This window comes from Ananas comosus, linkage group 24, assembly GCF_001540865.1.
Source record: "Ananas comosus cultivar F153 linkage group 24, ASM154086v1, whole genome shotgun sequence".
Classification (NCBI taxonomy): Eukaryota; Viridiplantae; Streptophyta; class Magnoliopsida; order Poales; family Bromeliaceae; genus Ananas; species Ananas comosus.
Genome location: NC_033644.1, coordinates 4,556,936 through 4,565,004, shown reverse-complemented (window position 1 = coordinate 4,565,004; position 8,069 = coordinate 4,556,936). Strand labels below are relative to the sequence as shown.

The following is an 8,069-nucleotide window of genomic DNA, read 5'->3' as shown; positions in this document are numbered from 1 at the left end:
TGAGGTGAAACCGTTTTGACGCGAATTGGACGCGAAAACAGATGAATTGGGCCAATATTTCATTATGAGGGACTATTTTGCAAATTGCAAAAATAGAGGATTAAGTTGCAAAATGGCTTAATCTTATCCCCTCTCTCTCTCTATCACTATTAAACCTTATCCTCTATCCCTCTCTCTCTCTCTGTGAACCTGCCAGAAAACAGGGGAAACAAGAGAAGAAAAAAAAGAAAGAGAGAAGAAGAAGAAGAAAAAGAAGTAGAAGGAGAAGAAGAAGAAGTAGATGAATTGGAGGTAAAAATCTCTATTCTTCTTCCCTTTCTTTTCCCTTCCTTCCTCTCTTTCCCTTTTCTTCTTCCTTTCCTTCCTCCCTCTTCTTCCCCTGCTGCTGCTGGTGCAGTTTTGCAGCCTTGCTGCTGCTGCGAGGTACTGTAGCAGCAGCAGCAAGGTGCTGCGAGGTACTGTAGCAGCAGCAGCAGCAGCTCAGCAGCAGCAGCAAGCTCAGCAGCAGCAGCTCAGCAACAGCAGCAGCTCAGCAGCAGCAGCAGCAGCAAGCTGCTGCTTGCTGCAGCAACAGCAAATTGCTGCTGCTGCAGGGACAGCAAGAAAGAAAAGAAAAGAAAAAGAAGAGAAGAAAGAAGGAAATGAAGAGAAGGGGAAGTTAGGAGAAGAGGGAACACAAGAGAGAAAGAAAAGGAAACAATGAAAGAAAAGAATGAAGAAAAGAAAAAGAAGAAAGGAAAAAGAAGAAATGAAAGGAAGAGAGGGAATGAAAGAGAGAAAATGAGAAAGAGAGTTAGATGAAAAGAAAAGAGCATAAATAAAAGCATGATTGAAGTTGATGTAGGAATTGCATCGAGTAATGCTATTATTGTGATTCGCCCCCCCCTAATCGTCAATTGATGTGCGCAGGGTGTTCGAAAGTGTGAGTTAAAGTGTTATACATTTCCGATTTGGCGCAATTGAAGGTATCGATGTTCAAGTTTCGTGATTTGAGTTTGATTGGAGATCCCAATTTCTGAATTGTGATTCGGAACTTTTGTTGTGTGTAGTAATTTCAGGAAATCGCAAGAAGGGTCGCGTGAACCCTTTTTTTTATCGGAGACGACTTAGCGAGTCGAGGTGGGTTCCGAGCTGCCGAAAACGGCAAATTTCCTCCTATGCCTATTTCGGTACAAGCTGTATAATATGTGAATTTGCGCATATAATTTACCTTCTGTTGATCCTCCGTTCGTGAAAATTGAAGCATGATAGAAACTTAGTATTGATATCTGATTATGCGCTGAGATATGTATGTGCATATGTATATGAGCATTGTGCTGAATAGACGTAGCTTATGTCCCTAATTGTGATCCTCCGTTCTTGATTTTGTTGTTGAAAGAGATGCCATTAGCATGAAGTTGAGCTCATATGCACAGATGAAAACTGATGTAAGTCATACTTCTTTCCTCCTCATGAAATAGTATTGTTAGCAATAATTAGATATTTTAGTTCCAGTCATGGGAAGCCAATTAACGTTTCATGTATCTTGATTTAGTCATCTAACACTCATTTGTATCGTGCATGGTATATAGTATGTGATAAGAAATGTTATCTTGATGCATCATTATTAGTCACTTATATCGTGCATGCCATATGTTGTTTGTCAGTGACTGTGGATAGAGTGATAGTAGTGTACAGAGATTTGGACATAGAGATGGTCTTTGTTTATGTGATCATGAGATTTGACCTACTGTTCACTCTATGATTACATTGAGGACATCGGATTGGGTACTGTGATATTGTTGACCATGACATAGACTATAGCCTGCAAGGCCACCTTGAGATGACAGTACTTGTGCTATGTGACATGTGACTCGGTAGGGGTCGCTCCCCTTCGAGTGCCGCTCCGGATGTTGGCTGGTTATGTTTGTGATATGTTTACCCATGAGGGTAGAGCCTAGGGGTCGACGGTGCACCTGCGGGAGTGCGATTCCGACCTAGGCGGGCACAGGCTTGATCGGACGTATGAGTCGGTCGTTGAGATTGGGTATTATCGCAGCACTTGTTTCGTAGTAGTTACATTGATGCATACATTATGCAATTGCTTTCTTTTCCGCTCTCTACATGTGTAAAGATGACAATACAACAGGTAAAGAGACAGGTATAGAGAGTTGTTTATATTACATGCAGATATTCACTTACTGTTACTTTACATTTGCCTATGCAGATCATGGTCAGTTAGCCTTCTACTATGCTTGACATTCCTTTACACTGCTATCGTCATTTACCTTGATTGTTACTTATAGTCATTTGTTTATCTGCTTAGTTAATTTCCTGTTATACTTACATTCAGCTTCTTACTCACCTTGTATTTACTGTTCATTAGTTAAATTGGCTTCCAGTAGACCTAGTGGGAAGGTCGTGGTTGTCGAGGATCGTACCCACTGGGAACTACTGTTGAGTAGTTCTCACACCCTTGGTGGTTTACTTTTCAGGGGTCGTATACTGGCGGTTGATCGAGGTGAGGGGGATCGCGCAGTAGTTAGCAACTCCTACCAGCATGTCTTTACAGTAGAAGGCCACCAGATAGAGTACTATAATTGTACAACTTGCTTATGCTCGGGAGAGTCTGGTTTGTTCTCATGTATTTTCCTTTGTAGTTGGGGCTTATTTGGTGATGTACATGTTGTATGGTAACTTGGTGGGAAATAGCGCTCTGTTACATGTTACTTCTTTTGATTCTGGTGTTGTGGATGTTTGTCATAGTTGACCTTGCGGTTGTTTGTTCATGTCGACTTTGTTACCGCTTCGTTCGGGCAGGGGAAACTCTGTCCGTTCGGCGGGTCTGTTAGCGTCCCGTAGTCTTCCGCTGCGAACTCGGGGCGTGACAGCCGGATAAATCTAATGCTGTGGGGAAAAAAAGTTGCTAATTATTAAGGCTTCATTTCATTTCGTTATATTGACATTTTTCAAAAAACTTAAACTTTAGGCAATTGATTACACATTATATTGACATTTTCCCCTTGAATATCGGATGGTTTTGATGGCTGCGATCGACCCGACCCTTCTTAACTGGTGATGGGGACACTTTGGATGGCCTACTTTGTAGGCAACCGATTGCTCCCTGCTATGCCAAAAAAAAGACTTCGGCAGCGATCTAATACGCAAAAAAAGACTTCGACGGCGATCTAATAATGTTCGATGGGTAGGGAAGCCTTAGCAAAGTATATTTATTTTCACTATCAGGTTTTGTTTTCGCTCCTACTCTATATTTGTAAAGAATTTATTTTCATCTCGATTCATTTAGTCTATTTGTTATGGTTTCCATGGTCTGATTTAGTTTCCTATGTCTTCCTGCTGCCTGTGGGGTTTTTGCTGCATTTTATACATATTTTCTCTTCATTGTTGTCCTGTGTGCTCTACGATAATATTTATGATGGCCTTCCCCTTGAATGTCAAATCGTTGTGATAATTGAGAGGGTCCCGGGCCTTCTTGACTGGTTATGTGGCCACTTTGGATGGCCACTTTGGATGGCCTTTGTACTCGATTAATATTCCAGCTTCAACTTTGATTGATTAAACTCTTCTTTGTTCTCTTTAGGTTTCTGGATAACCACCAAATTTTCTACTCTTTGTGCCAAGCTGTGGTGTTCTAATGCAATTGTATATGTAAACCTTAGTGCCTTAGCACATATTAGTGTAAAGTTGCATGAGTTAGATCTAACTGAAATTGTTGCATGAATGATTGCATATTGCATTCACTTTAGAGAACAAATTTGAGTTTTAGTTGGATTCTTCGTTTGAAAATTGCATCTTTAGAATTTGAGCTGAGTATAATAGCTACATATGTAGCTTAACGAGCCTTCCTCACTACGTAAATTGTGTAAAATAATGCAATTCAGGTATGAAATTTGGTAATATTCATTTTTTTATGCAGTGAGTAAACTTGCAAGCATTGGTTTTATACTTCAGTTTCCAGTTTTGGTTGTTTGCAGGAGAGAAGCCAAAGTTCTCTTGGTGATTCACCTATTGGTATTTGGCAAAGCCACGTTCTTACTATTACTACTCTGTAAATCTGAATATTTTTGCTGATTTTTTTATTGTTGCCCCTATTTTGTCCCATGCTATGATGACCTTCCCTTTGAATGTCAGATGGCAGCGATAATTGAGAGGGGCCCGGGGGTTCTGGCTCAATCAACAGTACTAAGCAAGGAGGCTGCGGCCCAAATCTAATAATGTTCGGTGGCCGGGGGAGTCTGAGCAGGGTATATTTATTTATTTCCATGTCCATTCACGTATGCTGTTTGGTGTGATTTTCGCAGGCTGAATTATTATGAAGCTTCTCATCTTTCTTGCAAGCATTGATTTTATGCTTCAGTTTTCAATTTTGGTTGTTTACCGGAGAGAAGCCAGGGTTCTCTTGGTAATTCGGTTGTTGGTATTTAGCAAAACTACATTTTTATTGTAACTCTTACGCAAATTCGCATCTTTCTATTACGAGGTTAACTTTATTTTAATATTTCTACTACATGGTTAACTTTGTAAATACAATTTTACTTGAATGAATCATAATAATCATAATAATCTAGAAGTTAAAAAGAATAGGAGAATATATTTGCAATTGATACTAATTTGTTTGATGTATTTCTTTGGGGCAATGATGATAGATGAAAGAAATCGGACTTCAAATATCCTCTTGGTACATAGGAGGTCACACTCTTGATTGAATACACCTTTTGTCTGAGCCTTAACTTATTTTCCTTCGCGACTCATGATTTACTTATCTTTTTTTAAACAAATTTCTTTCAATCGGCACATATTTATTTAGATTTTTTATTGGAGTTTTTTTAGGGGATAATTATTGTGTGAGCTTACTTTATGCTTTGTTTGATTTTAATATTTCTGCTATGAAGTTAACTTCTTTTTGTAGATTAACGTATTAATGATTGACAATTTTGTAAGGGTTACTTTGTCGTCACACTTATTTAAGTCATTTTAGTTTATTTCAGCTTAATGCCAAACGGTTCTAATTGTTCAGGCTTAGCTTAGTTGAAATGCTCGAGTAGCTCTTGAATCTGCCAAATTGCAAGTAGGCCCTCGATCTCTCACTTTAACACAGTGATCTAATTATCTCTTAAACACTGATTCTTGCAATTCCACTACTTGATGTGTTTTCCATCAAAAGCCTCTATTCATTTGGCAGTTTATTTGGTCAGTTCCTAGCAGTGAAAAGGAGCCTAGAATGAAATTTGAACCAAATAGTAGATTAAGACAGTGTTGTGTTACTCTTTGTAATTAGTTTAGGATTAAGCACATACTAAGCATAAAAGTTGACCTCAATTTTGCTTTCATTTACTATGGTAATTTAACGCCTTAGAGTTTGTTTCTCTTAAGCTATCAGCTAAGAGCAGTAACAAGTTTGGAAAAAACTGAACTCGGGGGCAATATCTAATGGAAGAATTTGCAAATCCTTAATGTGGTTCATGCATGATTGCAGAAGAGTGATGGTGATACTGTAACGCCCCCAATAGTCCCACATCAGATGGGATACTGATTCCGATCAGTTTATAAGAGACTTAAACATTAGTAATAATAACTGGGCTTAAGCATTTTGGGCTGGTGTTTGAACCCGACGAGTTATTATTGCTAGTGGGCTGGGTCGTTACATTTGGTATCAGAGCCGAATACCAATCAGAAGTGTGAGAAATAAGTGCTATGCGGGGCAAAGTGCTACACCAACGGGTTTGGTGGGAGCCACCTCTTCAACCCGTAGGAGCCACCTCTAGAATCTCACATCGCCTGGTAATGGTCCTGGTCTGTATGTCTGTGATCTGGTTTGGACCTGACGAGGACGTCAGGGTCTAAATAGGGGGAGTTTGTAACGCCTCAATAGTCCCACATCGGATGGGATACTGATCCGATCAGTTTATATGAGGCCTACACGCTAATAATAATAGCCGGGCTTAAACATTTTGGGCCAGTGGTTGGGCCCAAGGAGTTATTGTTGCTAGCGGGTCGGGTCGTTGCATTTGGTATCAGAGCCGAATACCAGCCGGAAGTGTGAGAACTAAGTGCTATGCGGGATAAAGTGCTACACCAACAGGTTTGGTGGGAGCCACCTCTTTAACCCGTAGGAGTCACCTCTAAAATCTCACATCGCCTGGTAATTCTGGTCCTGGTGTGTCTATCTGTGATCTGGTTTGGACCCGACGAGAACGTCAAGGTCTAAACAGGGGGAGTTTGTAACGCCCCCAATAGTCCCACATCAGATGGGATACTGATTCCGATTAGTTTATAAGAGACTTAAACAATAGTAATAATAACTGAACTTTAGCATTTTGGGCTGGTGTTTGGGCCCAACGAGTTATTATTTGCTAGTGGGCTGGGTCGTTACATTTATTATGTGGCTGGTGTGGATTATGTGGGGGAGGCAATGATGATTTTCTACGAACAAAATGAACTTCCTGTTTCGAAAAGCAGTGATGGTTTTGTTCTTCCAAAATTAGAGGCAGATGATTGGGGGGGGATGCAATATGTGGTCTTACTCTTCTTTCCTTCTCTTTTTTTTTATTTGTATTTTGTGGTGTTATTTACCCTCGCAAGCTCACTTTCATTCCTTTACATATTGTACTTGCATTACCTTCTTTATTTTCGCATGCTTTAATACTGGCTATCTTTTACCCTTTTGTGTTATGTAATATATAGGTCCTTGCAACTTTTGATCTACGTTATTACTACCCTATTTGTTTGATTGGTTCTCTTGACGTTACTGTTAGTTGTTTGTTCTTTCTTTTTCCTTCCCTATTTTGTCTTGCCACTTCTTACTTTAACTTGCTCTTTTTCCCGTATGCTTTGATATTAGCTATCTTTTGCCCTTTTGTATTTTGTGATATATACATAATTTACCTCCAGGTTTGGATTTACCTTATTACCGTCTCAGTTGTTTGGTTGATCCTCCTTACTTTGCTATTAGTTGTCTATATTTTTCTTAAACTGATCCTCTCTCCCTCTTTTTCGCTGCCAAAATTTTTTTCGCCGTACTTTTTACACTGCTTGCTGAAGAAAATACTGGCCGTATGTTTGACAGCAATATATCTGAGCCTCTTTAGAAGCCATCCACGAGGAACTCTATGTGTTTTCTCTCTATTAAACTTTTACTTTGTCTTCTCCTGTGCTATTCACTTCTTTGTTTCTATAGAATCCTTTCCTTTCCAGCAAGTACAAAACTATAGTGATGGTGTGGTTTGGCAGCGACCTTCCCTGCGCAGCGGCTGCATGGCCCCTTACCCTCAGCACGTCGGGGTTCTCTTTATATTCAATCGAAAACTGGACTTCAGGAAAAAAAAAACATGATATTCGGTGCATATAAAGGTTTATAATTCAGAATTTTACTCTGAACTACATCAAGGTATTTGATGCGTATAAAAGGTTAGTGAGGGAGAGAGAGAATTTTAAAATTTTAAATTCTAAATTTTATATTTTATATTTAAATTTTAAATTTTAATTTTAACTTATAATATTTATATCAATTTTAAGCTTCAAAGTTTAAAAGTTTAAATCTCTAAACTCTATAAAATTAATTAATTAATTAAATTTATTAATGATTGTGGGTCACATAAAAAAAAAATTAAATTTACTTTTTTATATAAATTTTTCGCTGTGTAGTGCTGGCCTTCACTAGTATTATATAGGAAAAACTTTAAAACCCCCCCTGTGGTTTCGTAGTTTCTCACTTTTCCCCCTGTGGTTTAAAATGTATCAATTTGCCCCCCTGTGGTTTCATTTTTCTCTTTTTCTTATCAATTTCATTATTTTTTTTTCTTAAATCAGTAATAAAGTTAAAATTAAAGGGTACTAAAGTGAATATTTGATAAATCTAGATGAGTATCTGAAGTTTTTTGTATATAATTTAACGAAATATTAACGAAAAAGCTACCGAAAAGAGAAAAACGAAACCACGGAGGGGTAAATTGATACACTTTCAACCACAGGGGGGCAAAATGAGAAACTACGAAACCACAGGGGGGGTTTTTGAAATTTTCCCTATTATATAATAATATAGATACATAAAAAAAATAAAATATAATAAT

General features: G+C 38.5%; 1 long non-coding RNA gene across 2 annotated transcripts; it reads left to right on the top strand.

Annotated features, from left to right (window-relative positions):
• Positions 215-4,581, top strand: LOC109728751. 2 transcript variants are annotated; one of them, XR_002221079.1, is made up of 4 exons: positions 215-291; positions 910-965; positions 1,050-1,119; positions 2,475-2,936. It is a non-coding gene; the product is annotated as an uncharacterized LOC109728751 (long non-coding RNA). The 2 variants fall into 2 exon arrangements; XR_002221080.1 differs by lacking the exon at positions 215-291 and adding an exon at positions 4,132-4,581 and having other exon boundaries at positions 707-965; positions 2,475-4,011.